We start from the raw sequence: 19801 nt of genomic DNA on the forward strand, positions 1-19801 counted from the left end.
AATCTTTAAATTCACTAGTGGCTTGTCTAACTTGATGTCGTTCAGGTACAAGGTGGGCAGCAAATTTTTGTTCTATCGTCATCTCCCAATCAAGATATCCCTCAGCATCATAATGACCCGAAAAAGATGGTATAGAAAATTTAATCTTAGCATAAGGGTCGTCAGGAGCACGATTGTTATTACCTTGCTGGCAGTGTGGCATACCTTCTGTGTTTTGATGAAGACGACGACGTAGGCGCAAATCTCTGGTGGCCGCTTCATCATAATTACCTTCTTCATCAAACACCGCATCATCGGGAAGACGTGGACGAGGAGGTGGTGGTGGCGGTGCTTGTTGTTGCGTCTCCAACACAGCAATTCTGTCGACGATCTGGGACAATCGTCGATCCAGCCTCTCGTAAGTCTTGCCAAGGTTCATGTCAATGAAGGCATCATGCACTCACTTGTGGACTGTCTCCTCCATTTGCTCCTTTAGGAGCTTGTTGTTTGCCTCAAGATCTTGGCGGCTAACACATTCATCGAAGTCTGTAGGGATCCTTGCTTCGTCTTCGTCGCATGCCATCGAAACACAAAAATAGGAAACAAACGGTGATGGTTATCCCTAATAATTTCACTACACGCTCCTCTCAGGTGGAACACAGGAACACACTCTATTGTATCTTACCAAGCTCTTACAAGTGTCTGACGAAATACAAGCAAAGGATGGTACAATCGAAGGCTGGTTCGTGATACTTACCAAGAGGTAGTGAAACCGCGATTGCAAGGTCAAATCTGTATTGATTAGAAGATATAGTATGTGGAGCTGTAGGACAGGCACAATATGTATGTGAATGTGGAACAAAATTGAGTGCAGATGAGCGAAGTTCAATAAATATCCAAAGCACAAGTCACAATTGCTGGCTAAGAGATGTATCCGAGGTGTATCACAACAAGTTGGAACAAGGAACAATGGAACTAGCAGAATGGCAGTACCGTAAATATTGTACTAGCGAGGCTAGAAAGGCACTAGTAGGATTCAATGGTGATTTTGTTTTTCTTTTTTGCATGAATTTTTTGATATTTTTCTCAGCACAAGGAGCAACAAAATAGGAGCAAAACCAAGTTTCACCTAAAACAGAGATCAGATGTGGTCTACAGAAAATGAGCAAGTTCTCTAAAAAGCGTGTAAGAGCTTTGACATTTTTTTCTTTATTTTCCTGATTTTTTTTGACAATTTTATCAAAACCAAACAGGCTGAAGGTACCTCAGAATGGTGTCAACAAGCTCCTATAAAAATTTCAGATTTTTTGGACACCCGAGCGAAAAGTTATGCCCGGTTTAAGGAAGGTACCTCAAGTTATGTTTTTGGAGGCACGACTAGAAAACGACGGTTAGGGCAAACATTCCCTATCTGCAATCACAGTGATTAATTGGTCGGATCGACTTGTGATCTGTGTAATGGTGGATGGGATAGCGGCGTATTTGCAATGGATCGACTTGTAATGGATAGCGGCGTATCTGCAATGGATGGGATAGTGGCGTATCTGCAATGGATCGACTTGTAATGGATAGCGGCGTATCTGCAATGGATGGGATAGTGGCGTATCTGGCGCGGCGGCGGCTAGCGAGGGCAGTTGATCTACGACGAAAATACACCCTAAACCAGCAACACGACTCGACCACGGACACGAACTGAACAAAGCCAAACTAAAAACGAAATTGCAAAGGCTAAACAATGGTTCTAGGATAGCGGAAATTTTTTTGTATGGCAATTATCTGGAGTTATAGGATGAAAAACCTAAACTAAACTAGGGTAAGCCTGACAGTAATACCTGAGTTTTGATACCACTTGATAGGAACGGGGGTGCTCGATCTTCCGTCAGGTGAAGGTTGTAACACCCCAGGTGTTACCATGGCTAGAGCCCACCCTGATACTAAAGGCTATGATCACATGTGGAAGCACTTAAGGAGCAAAAGCATGAGGGCCTTGGAAAGCTAGATTTTAACCAAGGATTGTGAGTAACCAAAATCATTACTCTAATCCTTGCACACTTACTACCTTGGATAAGAGGGGAGAAGAACCCTAGACCTCTCTTAAACCCTATCTCCCAAAACCCTAGATAAGAGGGGAAAGAGAGTGAGCAAGTGTGCAAAACATGAGTAATATTTACCCAAACCTTAAGTAACCTTATAACCAGCAATTAGGGGAAGGAATTATTGCAAAAAGACCCCTGGAGAAACCCCAAATCAAATCTCCAAGTGGAGAGAGAGCTAGAGCTCTCTATTTCTCTCTAAGTTAAAAACTACACCTACACTAAAGATCAGTTGTGTTCACCTCGAATCTGGCATCAAATCCACCTATGTCCTATACCAAAAATGTGGCATACCACCCAAGGCACCCACTGGAAAAAGCTGAGCCCGAGACTTGGACGTTTGACATGCCTTGGCATGGTTTTTGTCGCGAGGTGGGCAGTGTGACACACCCGATTTGGCAACCACAGATCTCCCTACCTAGGCCATATCTGCCATGGCAGCTCACGGATGAGAGACAGCCCTAGGTGCCAGGAAAAGATTCACGCCGGATTTTTGCCAAGATTCGCACGTTTGCGACTTGGGTGAGCTGTGGAACACGGGCAGATTGAAAGCTCCACGTGTTCGACGCGCCCTGAGCTTGCCAGAGCACGCCCGCGCGCGCCCCCGCGTGCCCCACGTCGCGCCAACGGCCAGCCGGCGTCCTGTCCCGTGCCCGCGCCTATAAAGCCCGCTCGAGCGTCGGCTACACTCTTCCGCGCACGCTCAAGCCTCACCGGAGTTCAGTTCACCGTCGTTTGCCCGTGCGCGGCGTGTCCGCGGCCACCCGAGCCACTGCCGCCGTAGACCGGCCAGTCCAGCTTTCCTCAGCCCCGTCCAACCCTCGGAGACGAGTGTGCGCAGCTCAGTGAGGCTCCACGAGCGAGGAATCGAAGCCTGCTTCGCCGGAGAGGCCAGTCCACGGTCGCCGGAGCTCTCAACCCCGCCGGAGTGTGTGGACCGGGTAAATCACTGAGCCATTTCTCGATTCACTGCACAGATAGCCTATACGTCACCCTAGGAAGCTCATCGTGCCCTTGGATTGAACCAGATCGCCGTGGTTTGGCCGGTACACTCGCCGCCGACGAGAACACCCGCCTGCGCACGTGGACCGGGCGATTCTGGCCATCCCCGCCGTCAAGCCGCACCTCGCTGTGACCGCCAGAGCCTCCCCGAGCCAACCCTGCCCTTCGCCGGACCTATCTCGCCGCCGGTAAGCCACGCCACCCTTTTCTTTCCCGCGGGTACTGTTTACATTGGGGGAAGGACTGCGGGTGAGAGGAAGAAAAGGTCAGGGGGCTTTTTGAACTGTCAGCGACTCAGGGGAATAGTGGCGCAAGGGTAGAACTGTGAGGATTGATTTAGTTTAAACCCAGGGATCTCGGTGTAAACTGTTTTTCCAGGAAACTCTTATTAAATCTGTTTTTAATTTGAACAGAGACTTTAAAATTCATAACTTCTGTTTAGTTCCTCCAAATTTGGTCAAACCAATTTTGTCAGACTCTAAATAATGTAACCCACTTAAGAAAAATATAAAACTCCCTAGGTACTATGAAAAACTTTAAGGTTCTGATTTAATTATAGTTATAGCCAAAAGCTCAATAATAGAAAGAAAATAGTTGTGCTATTTGACTAGGGTTAGAAAAATTTGGAGAGGTTTATATCTACCTACTAACCTGTTTAAAAATGTTAAACATCTCTGTCCACTCCATTAAATTAGTTTTTGCCCCTTATTTTACAATATGCTCAAGGTTAAGAAAAATAGAAAATGTGATTTAAATAATGAACCAGAAGGCACCCCTATTTTTGTTACGATACTTATTCAATATAGTTCACTGGAAAAATCTATCACACCCTGTTTTAGTATAAAATAAGTAGGATACCTTTTATTTTAATAAAACAAGGGAAACTTAGAAAAACCCTACAAAAATAACCCTAAGGTGAAAACACCCCCACCCTTGGGATAGTTAATGTTTTGTTATTAAGAACTTAGGAAAAATATGAAATCTGCTGTTTGACATTTTTCAAATAATAATGTAGTAGAAAGTGCCTTTTTGACTTTAAACTTTAGAACATCATAACTAAATAACCACCCCTTAGCCTTCTGTGGTTTTTGGCACAAAAGCCTATTATTACTGTTAGATGCCAACAAAAATAACCCTTAGGACAGACCCCACCTCTAATTAAGAGTTGTAGTACAAAGTGACCCATTTACCCAATTCTTATTATTTTTGTCTTAAGCATAGCCTTTATATTTTAAGCCTCAAATTCTTAAAACATGCTGGAATAGCAAATGGCAACCCACTGTAATTTTTACAGAATTTTTGGAAATTATTAAAACACTGTCGTAGTTCAAACCTACACTAGAAACCCTAAGTAGAAATTAAAGAAAGGAAAATGAATAATGTAAATTAATGTCATCCTAAAACCTTTGTAATTTGTCTACTGAAATGTATCAAGACAATACAAATCCACTATGTTATCCTCACTGAAAACCTAAGCCTAAAGAGTAATAAGTATAAACCACTTGGAGCCTCGCATGACTAAGAAACCCTAAGTCACTTCTTGACTTAGTTTCCTTTAGCATAATGTTATTAAATCTTGCATAATCATGACATACATGTTCATTGCATTTCGATAGATTGTAACCTTGCTGATGGAGAGTACATCCTCGTGCCGGAGCAAGGAGCTGCTCAGGAGGTAGCCCAGATCCAGCACCAGAGCCTGCACCAGAGGACCTGCCTGCCACTGCTTTGGAAGGCAAGCCCCGGTTTATGCATAACCTGTTATTTATGCTATTTTACTTCACTTAATGATTGTAGGATTGATTGTGCACTTAGGTGTAGGAATTGTTTGAAACCCTAGTTGCATGATCTCAGGAATCCCTTTTGAGATGAATACTAGTATGATAGGTCGAGTAGTTGCTTTATTTAATTAGGATCTCGGTAGAAGACGAGTGATTTTTCTAGCACTCGCGCAAGATCAGGATTTGGTTGTACCCACCTTCATACTATTATGATACTAGTGGTAGACAACAATCCATGGGGATTGGTTGTTTACGAGATGGGAAAATGGAATAAGGATTAATGTGCGGATACCTGTGTCAAGCGTTTGAACGTACTAAACACATACTGAGAAATATGGTAAATCGGTAAGCCTAGTACCTGAGTGAACCTGCCCGCAGATTGCCCTCCTCACGCGACCTGAGACGTGGTCTCCCATTCCGGTTATGGTGGGTACAAGTGCGGTCACTGCACGACGGCAGTCGGGGTCAGTGAGGCATTGTACGCCAAGGCGGTGAGCCCCTTTCTGTTGCCAGGGAATCGATGGGGACGGTTGATATGTGTGGGGACGGAGTGCCCCTACATGTCGTGTGTTTAGGTTTACCTTGCAAGGATAAAAACTCGATTCGAATCGTCTGCTTCTCGCAGCTAATGAGACTTCTTGATCCATTGTACTGCATTGAGTAACAAGTGGAAATATGATGAGTCGATATAAGATGTTGATTGCTAATAATGCTTGCTACTATATATGAGTAGATAGTACACTTTTAGCCTTAAGAGAGTCACACTTAAATTGACAAAGTTAAAACTTGACTTAGAAACTCAGCTAGTGCTTTTGGCAACCAAACCCCACAGCCAAACAGCTGCATGTCTAGAGGTAGAGGAGTAGACTCCTCACACCGGGTAAGTCTAGCTAAGTATTAGTATACTCAGCCTTGCTTGTGGCATAATTTTACAGGTTCTCTGGAGGACATGGTTGCTGGAGTGACTTGGCCGTCCATCTTGCCACCGGGTTGGACTGTCGAGTGGGACCCTACCTCGGCTGAGGAGGAGCATGAGGAGTGATGGGACAGGCTTCCCCATCTCTCTGTTTATTTATCGTTAGTTTTATTCCGCTGCACTTCGAACAATGATGACTACCTTTGCAAAACTCTGATGATGATGTAATAATTTAATACTCTTTCATGCATGGTTTTATGCTTTATTGTATTTGCTCTGTGACTCACCATCGAGTGAGATTGTGGTACTTGATCCTGTCAGTGGCCGTGTCGGACTAGATCCGAGGGATTGATGGGTTATTCCCATTTAAGTGTGGTCTAGCCTTTAAAGCGGGACTTAGACACTTAAGTTGGAATAATTCGGGCAGTTCCGCCACAGCTGGTATCGGAGCTTGTACCACCACAGAGAGATCAATAAAATGTGAATACCATCATTTTTCAAAATAAAACTTGATAGAAACAATGTTGGATAGATAGTAGGACGAACAGGATAGACCTAGGACGTGAAGCCTTAGGATGATAGAAGGGTAGCTAGGTGGCTAAGTAATTAGGCCCTACAGGCCACTTTTACAGGATGGGAGTTCTTCCCTATTCCTTTTATCTTGTTGTGAGGTCGTTCAGGACGAGCATGCATGCATTCTTAATTAAGCAAATGGATAACTGAGTAAGGACTTAAAAACAAGATAACAACCAACTAGGTCCCCAATGCCTTTTTTTATTTTAACTAGAGAGAGGCTGAGTTTATTTTTATTATTCTTTTTTTATAATTCTTTTTCTTTTACTTACGCTTAAACGTGCACAGATGACTTCCCACGGATCCTCAGAGGACGGAAATGCACTATCCCACACTGACGGGCTTGCACGAGAGGGCTTTCCCCGCATTTTGTGGGAGGTACTTCAGGGGGCCGGATACGCGACACCCCCTCAGTACGAGGTGCAGCAGTTCGAGAAGCACCGATTGCCCCGCTGTAGGGTGAGGATGACTTTGGAGCCTCATCCCCTGCAGCCTGGCTGGCGCTCTTTGGACTCCGAGTCCTTCGGATACCGAGCGGAGGACACGATTGAGGCGATCGCTCTACATGGATTGACCACTTTCTGCGGATTCCATCCTTTGGAGCTGGCTACCCACCCCATTGGCTTGTTCCCCGCCGAAAGGGAGGACGACCCAATGTGGAAGGATCGGGTAGAGCATGCCAAGGATATCTGGGCCATCTACCCAGGACAGACTGCGCACTTGACCGTACGGTGCATGAATGCGCTGTACCGTCTGCAAGTGATGCGCGGTGAGGCGATGTCCCATCTGATGGCACTACTGGAGGCAACAAAGATTACGTTGGACAACAGAGAGGAGCTCGTGGTTGATTTGTCCACTGAAATGGTGGAGAAGGACTTGCAGGTGGAGCAGCTATCCACTGATATCCAAGAGTTGGAGGAGCTAGTGGGCACCAGGGAGAACACCATCGAGGTTCTCGAGGATCAGCTCGTTAACACCCAGCAGCAGCTTGCCGAGGCTAATGAGCACCTGGATAAACATCATCAGGAGATCCAGGACATGGAGGCCAACGAGGACGTCGACATCGAGGGAGGAGAGGAGCCTGCCTCTAGTGTGGACACTGTTGGCTCAGGGAGGCCACCTTCCCCCGAGTCGAGTGTTGCCTCGTTCGCTCACTAGATGTCCAGGATAGAGTTAGACGTTGGTGATGGTAGGACTCCTCGCAGCTAGCTTAGCTTTTGCACCCTTGGGGTACTAGGCTAGATAGAGTTGAGTCTTTTTGGGACAATTGATGTAACCGTGATAAACTCTCTTGGAAGCATGTTTGATGGATGCTATTACCAGTTTAAATTTGGAAGAAAAAATTTATGCCTTTTAAAATCCTTTTGTTGAAGTTGGAGTCTATCATTTTGTTTTTGACTCTTTTCGCCGCGATAAAATCTTGAACTTGGAAATATGGTGTTAAGTATATATACGTGGTTTTTCAGATGGCAGGGAGACAGCGTCGTGGCCAGAATGAGCGTGTTCCTCCACCGCCGCCACCGCCTCCCACTCTGCAGGAGCTCATGGCTCAGCAGAACGAGATCTTGAGGCAGCTAGCTCAGCGTCAGCCACCACCTCAGCATTATGGTGGTGGAGACCATCAGCGTCACCCCGCAGCAGCTACCTACCAGGAGTTCCTCAGCACCCAGCCACCATTGTTCACAAGGGCAGAGGATCCACTGGATGCAGATGTGTGGTTGCGAGTGGTGGAATCCAAATTCCCACTACTCCATGGAGCTTGTTCTGAGGTCACTAAAGTCAAGTTCGCCACCCAGCAGCTTCGTGGACCCGCAAGGACTTGGTGGGACCATTTTCTTGCCATGCAGCCAGAGGATCGAGAGGTGGAATGGAGGGAGTTCAAGGCAGCTTTCAGGGGACACCACATACCAGCCGGGATTATGGACCGAAAGCTCAACGAGTTTCTGGCACTCACTCAGGGCAACAGGACAGTGTTGCAGTATGCCCAGGCTTTTAATGACTTGTGCTAGTACGCTGGATACCACGCGGATACAGATGAGAAGAAGAGAGACAGGTTCAGGAGGGGGCTCAGCACTAAGCTCCAAGATCGTCTCAACACCGTCAGGGCCAACAGTTACAATGAGTTGGTCAACATGGCTATCTCCCAGGAGGACTGCATTGCAGCTCGACAGGCGGAAAAGAAGAGGAAGACCCCTGTGGCGGGACCCTCAGCTCAGCCACAGCGCTTCAGGATTGTGTCCGACACTCAGAACAGGGGACCACAGCAGCAGCAAGGGTGATGGGTGATCCGACCACAGCAGCAGCAGCAGGCACCCAACCGCGCCCAGTTTCCAGCTCAGAGGAACAACCAACAGCAGCAGCAGTACCACCAGGCAAATGACAACAGGTGTTTCACATGTGGCAACAGCGGACATTATGCCAAAAATTGCCCCAGGAACCAGCAGAGGCAGGGGCAGAATGCTAATCAGAACCAAGGCAAGAGGCAAAAGGTGCAAGTGAGGCAGGGCAGGCTAAACTTCACCACCATGGCTGATATTCCAGAGGGAGCACCCGTCATGACTGGTATCTTTACAGTTTTGAATTATCCTGCTATTATTCTTTTTTATTCTGGTGCATCGCATAGTTTTATCAGTGCCAAATTTAGTGCCAAGTGCCAGTTGCCCTTTCACCACACCGATGGGGGCATTACAATTTCAACACCAGGAGGCAGGGTTGCCACTTATCAAATCAACAGGCAAGTGCCTATAAAATTTGGTAGCCTTGTGATTAGAACCACCCTTCTCATCTTAGGATTGGATAGCGTGGATATTATATTGGGAGCTGATTGGTTGACCAGGCATCAGGCAGTATTGGATATTGCAGCCAGGGCCATTGAAATTCATTCCCCTGCTTATGGCGAGACTGTTTTATATTTACCTGGCCAGGGATGCACCCGTTCTTGTGCCTTTGTTATGATAGAATCCCCAGTGGAAAAGATCCCAGTGGTCCGTGACTACCCGGATGTTTTTCCGGATGAATTGCCAGGGATGCCACCTGACCGAGATATTGAGTTCGCCATCGAATTGCAACCCGGGACTGCTCCTATCTCTAAGAGACCCTATAGGATGCCTCCCGCAGAATTGGCAGAACTGAAAAAGCAATTGCAAGAATTGTTGGACAAGGGGTTTATTCGCCCAAGTACTTCACCATGGGGATGTCCAGCCTTGTTTGTGAAGAAAAAAGATGAGAGTTTGAGGATGTGTGTTGACTACCGCCCTCTCAATGCGGTGACTATCAAGAACAAATACCCAATGCCCCGTATTGATGTTCTGTTTGATCAATTAGTGGGAGCCAAGGTATTTTCCAAGATAGACCTTCGCTCAGGTTACCATCAGATCAAGATACGTGCTAGTGACATTCCCAAGACGGCTTTCTCTACCAGATATGGGCTGTATGAGTTTTTGGTGATGTCTTTTGGGCTGACCAATGCCCCGGCTTATTTAATTCATGTACTTGATGAACTCAGTATTTATGCCCGAGTTAGACAAGTTCGTGGTCGTTTTCATTGATGATATTCTGGTTTATTCCAAGAATGAAGCCGAGCACACCAAACATTTGCATACTGTACTTCAGAGACTGCGTGACCATCAGTTGTATGCTAAGTTGTCTAAATGCGAATTCTGGCTGAAGGAGATCAAATTCTTGGGTCACACAATTTCTCAGGATGGGATATCAGTTGATCTTGAGAAGGTACAAGAGGTGATGGATTGGAAACCCCTGACTACAGTGAAGCAAATTCGGAGTTTTCTGGGATTGGCAGGGTATTATCAACGATTTATTCCGGATTTCTCCAGGATTGCCAAACCAATGACTGAACTGTTGAAAAAGGGAGTCAAGTATAATTGGAGCCAAAAGTGTGAAGATGCCTTCCACACTTTGAGGCAGCATTTGACAACAGCCCCAGTGTTGGCTCAACCTGACAACGCCAAGCCATTTGAAGTTTATTGTGATGCTTCTGGTACTGGGTTGGGATGTGTCTTGATGCAAGAGAACAGAGTCATTGCTTATGCTTCACGAGCACTCAGGCCCCATGAGCAGAACTACCCCACACATGATCTAGAATTGGCAGCTGTGGTTCATGCTCTTAAGATATGGAGACACTACTTGATGGGAGCTCACTGTAACATCTACACTGATCACAAGAGTCTCAAATACATCTTCACTCAAGCAGATCTGAACATGAGGCAGAGGAGATGGTTGGAGTTAATCAAGGACTATGATTTGGAGGTGCACTACCATTCGGGCAAAGCAAATGTTGTGGCAGATGCCTTGAGCAGAAAGGCCCAGTGCAATTGTATAAGCATAGATACAAGAGTTACCACCCTGTGCGATGAATTGTGCAAGTTGAACCTAGAAGTTGTCTCTTCCGGTGACCTAAATTATATCTCAGTGGAGCCCACATTGCAAGAGCAAATAGTGAGGGCACAGATTGAGGATAAGGGTGTTCCAATGATTAAGGAAATGGTCAAGCAAAAGGCAGAGAAGTACAAGTGCTTCCATCAGGACAGCAAGGGAATTTTATGGTTTGGAGACCGATTAGTTGTTCCCAAGGACCCTGAGCTCAGAAAGAAGATACTAGATGAAGCTCACCTTTCCAAATTCTCCATGCACCCCGGTAGCAACAAGATGTACCATGATCTCAGATCTTTATATTGGTGGACCAGAATGAAGAGGGAAATTGCCAAGTACATATCCGAGTGTGACACCTGCCAGAGAATCAAGGCCAGTCACTTGAAGGCAGCAGGCCCTTTGCAACCCCTTCCCATACCATCTTGGAAATGGGAGGACATTTGCATGGATTTTATCGTAGGATTGCCCAATACCTCCAGGCACCATGATTCCGTTTGGGTTATCGTGGACCGGTTGACCAAGACCGCTCATTTCTTGCCAGTGCACACCACCCACAAGACAGAGAAGTACGCAGAAATTTATGTTGATCAAATAGTAAGATTGCATGGTATTCCAAAGACCATTGTATCTGACAGAGGAGCACTGTTTGTGGCACGCTTTTGGGTGAAGCTGCAAGAATCACTTGGGACCCAAGTAATCCGAAGCTCAGCATACCATCCCCAAACAGATGGCCAGACAGAAAGGGTGAATCAGATTTTGGAAGACATGTTGCGAGCATGTGCACTACACTACGGGAAGGATTGGGACAAGTGTATGTCTTTGGCAGAGTTTTCTTACAATAACAGCTATCAGTCCAGTCTGAAGATGGCACCTTTTGAAGCCTTATATGGGAGAAGGTGTAGGACCCCACTGAATTGGTCTCAAGCAGGAGAGAGGGAAATTTTTGGGCCAGACTTGGTACTTGAGGCAGAAGCAAAGGTCAGGGTTATTACCAAAAACTTAGAAGCTGCTCAGGCCAGGCAAAAGAGCTATCATGACAAGAGGCGGAAGCCTCTACGGTTTGAGGTGGGAAATTATGTTTATCTTAAAGTGTCACCCACCAAGGGTGTCCACAGATTCGGGATCAAGGGCAAGTTAGCTCCTCGCTATATTGGACCCTATGAAATCAAAGCAAGTTGTGGACCCGTGGCCTACCAATTGGAATTGCCACCTCACATGTCAGCAGTTCACAATGTGTTCCATGTATCTCAGCTGCGGAAATGTGTTCGCCTACCCACTGAAGTGCTACCAGAACCGGACATTGAGATAGAACCGGACTTGTCCTACCAAGAGTACCCCGTCAAGGTATTAGATCAGAAGGAGAGATCAACTCGAGCAAAATAAATCAGAATGTACAAGATTCCGTGGAGTCACCATTCAGCAGAAGAAGCTACATGGGAGACTGAGGATTTTCTACGCTCTCGCTTCCCCGACTTTCTACCCAAAGAAGTCGGTACGTAACCCCAAAACCCCACCCCCACCTGCCCTTTGAATTCAATTATAAGAAAAACTTAGATAACAAGGATAGTCTAAGTTGTGGATTTAACTTAAGAAGGGCTTCCTTCTGAAGTTGCAAAGAGAATGACATTCGAAGAGCAGTTAACAAGAGAAACTTAAGTATAAAGAAAGAATAGCACCAACACACCTTCAAGCACCCTCCAAGGGACTCTACCTAAAATCTCGGGACGAGATTCCTTTAAGGGGGGGAGGGCTGTAACACCCCAGGTGTTACCATGGCTAGAGCCCACCCTGATACTAAAGGCTATGATCACATGTGGAAGCACTTAAGGAGCAAAAGCATGAGGGCCTTGGAAAGCTAGATTTTAACCAAGGATTGTGAGTAACCAAAAGCATTACTCTAATCCTTGCACACTTACTACCTTGGATAAGAGGGGAGAAGAACCCTAGACCTCTCTTAAACCCTATCTCCCAAAACCCTAGATAAGAGGGAAAAGAGAGTGAGCAAGTGTGCAAAACATGAGTAATATTTACCCAAACCTTAAGTAACCTTATAACCAGCAATTGGGGAAGGAATTATTGCAAAAAGACCCCTGGAGAAACCCCAAATCAAATCTCCAAGTGGAGAGAGAGCTAGAGCTCTCTATTTCTCTCTAAGTTAAAAACTACACCTACACTAAAGATCAGTTGTGTTCACCTTGAATCTGGCATCAAATCCACCTATGTCCTATACCAAAAATGTGGCATACCACCCAAGGCACCCACTGGAAAAAGCTGAGCCCGAGACTTGGACGTTTGACATGCCTTGGCATGGTTTTTGTCGCGAGGTGGGCAGTGTGACACACCCGATTTGGCAACCAGAGATCTCCCTACCTAGGCCATATCTGCCATGGCAGCTCACGGATGAGAGACAGCCCTAGGTGCCAGGAAAAGACTCGCGCCGGATTTTTGCCAAGATTCGCACGTTTGCGACTTGGGTGAGCTGTGGAACACGGGCAGATTGAAAGCTCCACGTGTTCGACGCGCCCTGAGCTTGCCAGAGCACGCCCGTGCGCGCCCCCGCGTGCCCCACGTCGCGCCAACGGCCAGCCGGCGTCCTGTCCCATGCCCGCGCCTATAAAGCCCGCTCGAGCGTCGGCTACACTCTTCCGCGCACGCTCAAGCCTCACCGGAGTTCAGTTCACCGTCGTTTGCCCGTGCGCGGCGTGTCCGCGGCCACCCGAGCCACTGCCGCCGTAGACCGGCCAGTCCACCTTTCCCCAGCCCCATCCAACCCTCGGAGACGAGTGTGCACAGCTCAGTGAGGCTCCACGAGCGAGGAATCGAAGCCTGCTTCGCCGGAGAGGCCAGTCCACGGTCGTCGGAGCTCTCAACCCCGCCGGAGTGCGTGGACCGGGTAAATCACTGAGCCATTTCTCGATTCACTGCACAGATAGCCTATACGTCACCCTAGGAAGCTCACCGTGCCCTTGGATTGAACCAGATCGCCGTGGTTTGGCCGGTACACTCGCCGCCGACGAGAACACCCGCCTGCGCACGTGGACCGGGCGATTCCGGCCATCCCCGCCGTCAAGCCGCACCTCGCTGTGACCGCCAGAGCCTCCCCGAGCCAACCCTGCCCTTCGCTGGACCTATCTCGCCGCCGGTAAGCCGCGCCACCCTTTTCTTTCCCGCGGGTACTGTTTACATTGGGGGAAGGACTGCGGGTGAGAGGAAGAAAAGGTCAGGGGGCTTTTTGAACTGTCAGCGACTCAGGGGAATAGTGGCGCAAGGGTAGAACTGCGAGGATTGATTTAGTTTAAACCCAGGGACCTCGGTGTAAACTGTTTTTCCAGGAAACTCTTATTAAATTTGATTTTAATTTGAACAGAGACTTTAAAATTCATAACTTCTGTTTAGTTCCTCCAAATTTAGTCAAACCAATTTTGTCAGACTCTAAATAATGTAACCGACTTAAGAAAAATATAAAACTCCCTAGGTACTATGAAAAACTTTAAGGTTCTGATTTAATTATAGTTATAGCCAAAAGCTCAATAATAGAAAGAAAAATAGTTGTGCTATTTGACTAGGGTTAGAAAATTTTGGAGAGGTTTATATCTACCTACTAACCTGTTTAAAAATGTTAAACCTCTCTGTCCACTCCACTAAGTTAGTTTTTGCCCCTTATTTTACAATATGCTCAAGGTTAAGAAAAATAGAAAATGTGATTTAAATAATGAACCAGAAGGCACCCCTATTTTTGTTAGGATACTTATTCAATATAGTTCACTGGAAAAATCTATCACACCCTGTTTTAGTATAAAATAAGTAGGATACCTTTTATTTTAATAAAACAAGGGAAACTTAGAAAAACCCTAAAAAAATAACCCCAAGGTGAAAACACCCCCACCCTTGGGATAGTTAATGTTTTGTTATTAAGAACTTAGGAAAAATATGAAATCTGCTGTTTGACATTTTTCATATAACAATGTAGTAGAAAGTGCCTTTTTGACTTTAAACTTTAGAACATCATAACTAAATAACCACCCCTTAGCCTTCTGTGGTTTTTGGCACAAAAGCCTATTATTACTGTTAGATGCCAACAAAAATAACCCTTAGGACAGACCCCACATCTAATTAAGAGTTGTAGTACAAAGTGACCCATTTACCCAATTCTTATTCTTTTTGTCTTAAGCATAGCCTTTATATTTTAAGCCTCAAATTCTTAAAACATACTGGAATAGCAAATGGAAACCCACTGTAATTTTTACAGAATTTTTGGAAATTATTAAAACACTATCGTAGTTCAAACCTACACTAGAAACCCTAAGTAGAAATTAAAGAAAGGAAAATGAATAATGTAAATTAATGTCATCCTAAAACCTTTGTAATTTGTCCACTGAAATGTATCAAGACAATACAAATCCACTATGTTATCCTCACTGAAAACCTAAGCCTAAAGAGTAATAAGTATAAACCACTTGGAGCCTCGCATGACTAAGAAACCCTAAGTCACTTCTTGACTTAGTTTCCTTTAGCATAATGTTATTAAATCTTGCATAATCATGACATACATGTTCATTGCATTTCGATAGATTGTAACCTTGCTGACGGAGAGTACATCCTCGTGCCGGAGCAAGGAGCTGCTCAGGAGGTAGCCCCAGATCCAGCACCAGAGCCTGCACCAGAGGACCTGCCTGCCACTGCTTTGGAAGGCAAGCCCCGATTTATGCATAACCTGTTATTTATGCTATTTTACTTCACTTAATGATTGTAGGATTGATTGTGCACTTAGGTGTAGGAATTGTTTGAAACCCTAGTTGCATGATCTCAGGAATCCCTTTTGAGATGAATACTAGTATGATAGGTCGAGTAGTTGCTTTATTTAATTAGGATCTGGGTAGAAGACGAGTGATTTTTCTAGCACTCGCGCGTGATCAGGATTTGGTTGTACCCACCTTCATACTATTATGATACTAGTGGTAGACAACAATCCATGGGGATTGGTTGTCTACGAGATGGGAAAATGGAATAAGGATTAACGTGCGGATACCTGTGTCAAGCGTTTGAACGTACTAAACACATACTGAGAAATATGGTAAATCGGTAAGCCTAGTACCTGAGTGAACCTGCCCGCAGATTGCCCTCCTCACGCGACCTGAGACGTGGTCTCCCATTCAGGTTATGGTGGGTACAAGTGCGGTCACTACATGACGGCAGTCGGGGTCAGTGAGGCATTGTACGCCAAGGAGGTGAGCCCCTTTCTGTTGCCAGGGAATCGATGGGGACGGTTGATATGTGTGGGGACGTAGTGCCCCTACATGTCGTGTGTTTAGGTTTACCTTGCAAGGATAAAAACTCGATTCGAATCGTCTGCTTCTCGCAGCTAATGAGACTGCTTGATCCATTGTACTGCATTGAGTAACAAGTGGAAATATGTTGAGTCGATATAAGATGTTGATTGCTAATAATGCTTGCTACTATGTATGAGTAGATAGTACACTTTTAGCCTTAAGAGAGTCACACTTAAATTGACAAAGTTAAAACTTGACTTAGAAACTCAGCTAGTGCTTTTGGCAACCAAACCCCACAGCCAAACAACTGCATGTCTAGAGGTAGAGGAGTAGACTCCTCACACCGGGTAAGTCTAGCTGAGTATTAGTATACTCAGCCTTGCTTGTGGCATAATTTTATAGGTTCTCTGGAGGACATGGTTGCTGGAGTGACATGGCCGTCCATCTTGCCACCGGGTTGGACTATCGAGTGGGACCCTACCTCGGCTGAGGAGGAGCATGAGGAGTGATGGGACAGGCTTCCCCATCTCTCAGTTTATTTATCGTTAGTTTTATTCCGCTGCACTTCGAACAATGATGACTACCTTTGCAAAACTCCGATGATGATGTAATAATTTAATACTCTTTCATGCATGGTTTTATGCTTTATTGTATTTGCGCTGTGACTCACCATCGAGTGAGATTGTGGTACTTGATCCTGTCAGTGGCCGTGTCGGACTAGATCCGAGGGATTGACGGGTTATTCCCATTTAAGTGTGGTCTAGCCTTTAAAGCGGGACTTAGACACTTAAGTTGGAATAATTCGGGTAGTTCCGCCACAAAGGTAACTATCAATTTGGTGGAGATGTCACACAGACGATCCGGCTTCCAATCAACACGACTAGAACCCCGCAATCGCAGCACCACTTCTCCTCTGGTTATCAACTATGCACTGCACGATTGACCTTGCCACGAGGGCTGATTCCTGCCTAAGAATTGAAGACACAAGTAAGAACAAGAAAGAACACAATCTAGAATATTGCAGATGAATGATTAAGCTTAAGCAAAACCCAACCCTAATGTGGCGGCGGCTGCTGAACAAATAGAGTATTAGAGCGTGCGTGACCCCTGGACTCGCCCCTAATGTGCTCCGACGTGATACACGGCCCAACGGCCCAACAGAATAGAATCGGAACGTTGACTTGTTTCAACAATTCCTGTTGACTCCGAACGCATTTTTAGGGTGGAACTAGTTGGGTTGGTTAGATAATCTCCTTATCTTTCCAACCATATCATGTCCGTCGCAATCGGAGTCAGGATGCATCTTGGGCGTCCATTTTAGTGCAGACTGGTCCTGGAACCCAAGATGGAGTCGCAGCCGAGTCGGACTTGATCTCCTTCCTGTTGTGGGCGCCCTTGCTGCTCCTCCTCAACACCTAGGCCTTTCCCAAGTCCTTGCTGGTCCTCGCCAAGGTTCCTAATCATCAAAACATCCGTGGCCCCAAGCGTAAGCACTGAAACACATTTGACTAGGGCAGAACGTACTTGGAGAATTAGCTGTCGTGCACACGATCGTGTTATCGGTCCATTCATTGTATGTATAGAAGTGATGTCCTCATCAGTTGGGAGTGCGCTGGGTCCATAACAAGGGGGTGGAGCAGGGAGGGTACTCAATTTAAAGGGGCTGATTGAATGCTTCGTGAATTTGGGAGAAGATCACTTATGGTGGCGACGAGATATTTCACTAGAGCGCGTTCACCGTGGCACGTAGGTAGCTCTGTGACTCGGGAACTCATTTCACCACCTGCCACGCTCACTATGACCGGGTGAAGCAAGACTACACATGGCACAACAAGGGTGACTAGCAGATCATGACGGTGGTAACTCAGCCACGACGTCGGGCAAGTGGGCACTGCGGATCAGATGGCTCAGTGCCCAAGTTCCCTCCCCCGTCAATCTTTTCACTCTCCGATAATATCTACTCCAAGCCCTACACACATCTCCATGGTGAGCTCGAATCATGGTGCAAGATTACCGGCGGCGATGTGCAGTGATCCTAATCTTGTTCAGTGCATTGTTCCAGTCTGAATTCCTCTTCGACTTAACTGACAAAGAGAGTTTGAGGGCTTATTACTCCCATTTCAAGAAACAACATACCAAACTCGACTTTAGCAAAGTTATTCTCTATGTATAATATTCAACTTTGTAACATTGACCCTGTCCTTAAACTCACTGAATTATTCACAATTGAGCTCCAAAGTTGGAGAAATGTCACTTATTTCACAGTTTTAGAACTGTTCTAGTCTGACAGTCATACTTTGGGGATGTTTTACACTATGTTCCATATAGTTTTAGGGCTAGGTCCCTTACTCAAATTTGTACTACTATATTTGCCCTATAACTTTGTCATTGTGACTTATAGCAAAACCCTTATGGATTCAAAACTACAAGTGTCCAAAGTTGGCTCAATATCACTATTTTTCAGAGTTTCCAATTCTTGAGCACTTGTGAACTTTTGCACTTTAATCCAATTTGCACCACAATACTTGAACATCTCCAATTAGGAAAAATGTTAGGCTCTCAAAACTCTACCACTTTGGTACACAAACTTTTTGCAAAAGTGGTTAGAATTCAAAATCCTCTATAAGGCACTATTTAGGGTTTTGGAACTCCAAATTAGGGTTTTGGGTGTTCCAAGGTACTTCAAGTGCTTAACCTCTCCAAATCATCACCTCTTAAAACATGTCTACCAAACTTGACAAGATCACTCCTTTGTGCCTAAAACATGGGGTCACATGCTACTAGCCCTTGGGGAGATTCACCACTACCTAGCTTAAGGAACAGGTTTACCAGATCATATACTCAAACAAGCATCACATCACATGTTTTATTGAAATTTTAGCCTAGTGAATGCATTCTAGGTGTATCACAAGCAATGTAATGTTAGTGCATATGATGCCATGCCAATGTTTTAGTTCTCGTAACACTAGGGGTGTTACAAAAGGATATTTGTTCTTGACAGTTACCTCATTGAGAGGGCAGTAATCTATACGCAATCTTAGACTCTCATCCTTCTTCTTTACAAATAGGGTTGGACATCCCTAAGGTGAAGTACTTGGGTAGATGAATCCCTTATCCATCAACTCTTGCAATTGCTTCTTCAACTCTGCTAATTCTGCTGGTAGCATCCTGTAGGGCCTCATAGAGATAGGTGTAGTGCCCGACTGCAATTCTATGGCAAATTCGATGTCTCAGTCTGGTGGAATTCCAAGCAACTCGTCTAGAAAAACATCTGCATACTCACGAACCACTGGAATTTTCTCTAAGGGGGATTGGACCATGGAAAATGCACAAGTGGGTACATCCCTGGTTAGGGAGATAAAGGGTAATCTCTCCACAACTCAGAGAATGTACTTTGATGGCTCTTGCATCTATATAAATCATAGCTTGGTGTCAGGTCATCCAACCGTTCCACAAAATAATTTCCACACTTTCCAATCCCAAGATGAAAAGGGTGGTTTGGAAAATTTTGCAACCCAATTCTTTTGGCACTTGTCGGGTGAGCTAGTAGGTTGCAACTTTGCCCCCTGGCATTGCTATTATAAAAGCCCCATTTGTGTGGCAAAAAGGCAACTAACACTTAACACTTAACTTGGTGCTAATGAAATTATGAGATGCACCAGAATCAAATAGAATTATTGTAGGCTGCTTAAGGACTGGAAAGGTATTGGTCATAAAGGGTGCTCCTTCTGGAAGGTCCTCTACTGTGGTGAAGTTTAGTCTTCCCTACTTTACTTGAACTTTCTATTTCTTACCATT

Source organism: Zea mays, chromosome 5 (genome assembly GCF_902167145.1).
Source record: "Zea mays cultivar B73 chromosome 5, Zm-B73-REFERENCE-NAM-5.0, whole genome shotgun sequence".
Taxonomy (NCBI): domain Eukaryota; kingdom Viridiplantae; phylum Streptophyta; class Magnoliopsida; order Poales; family Poaceae; genus Zea; species Zea mays.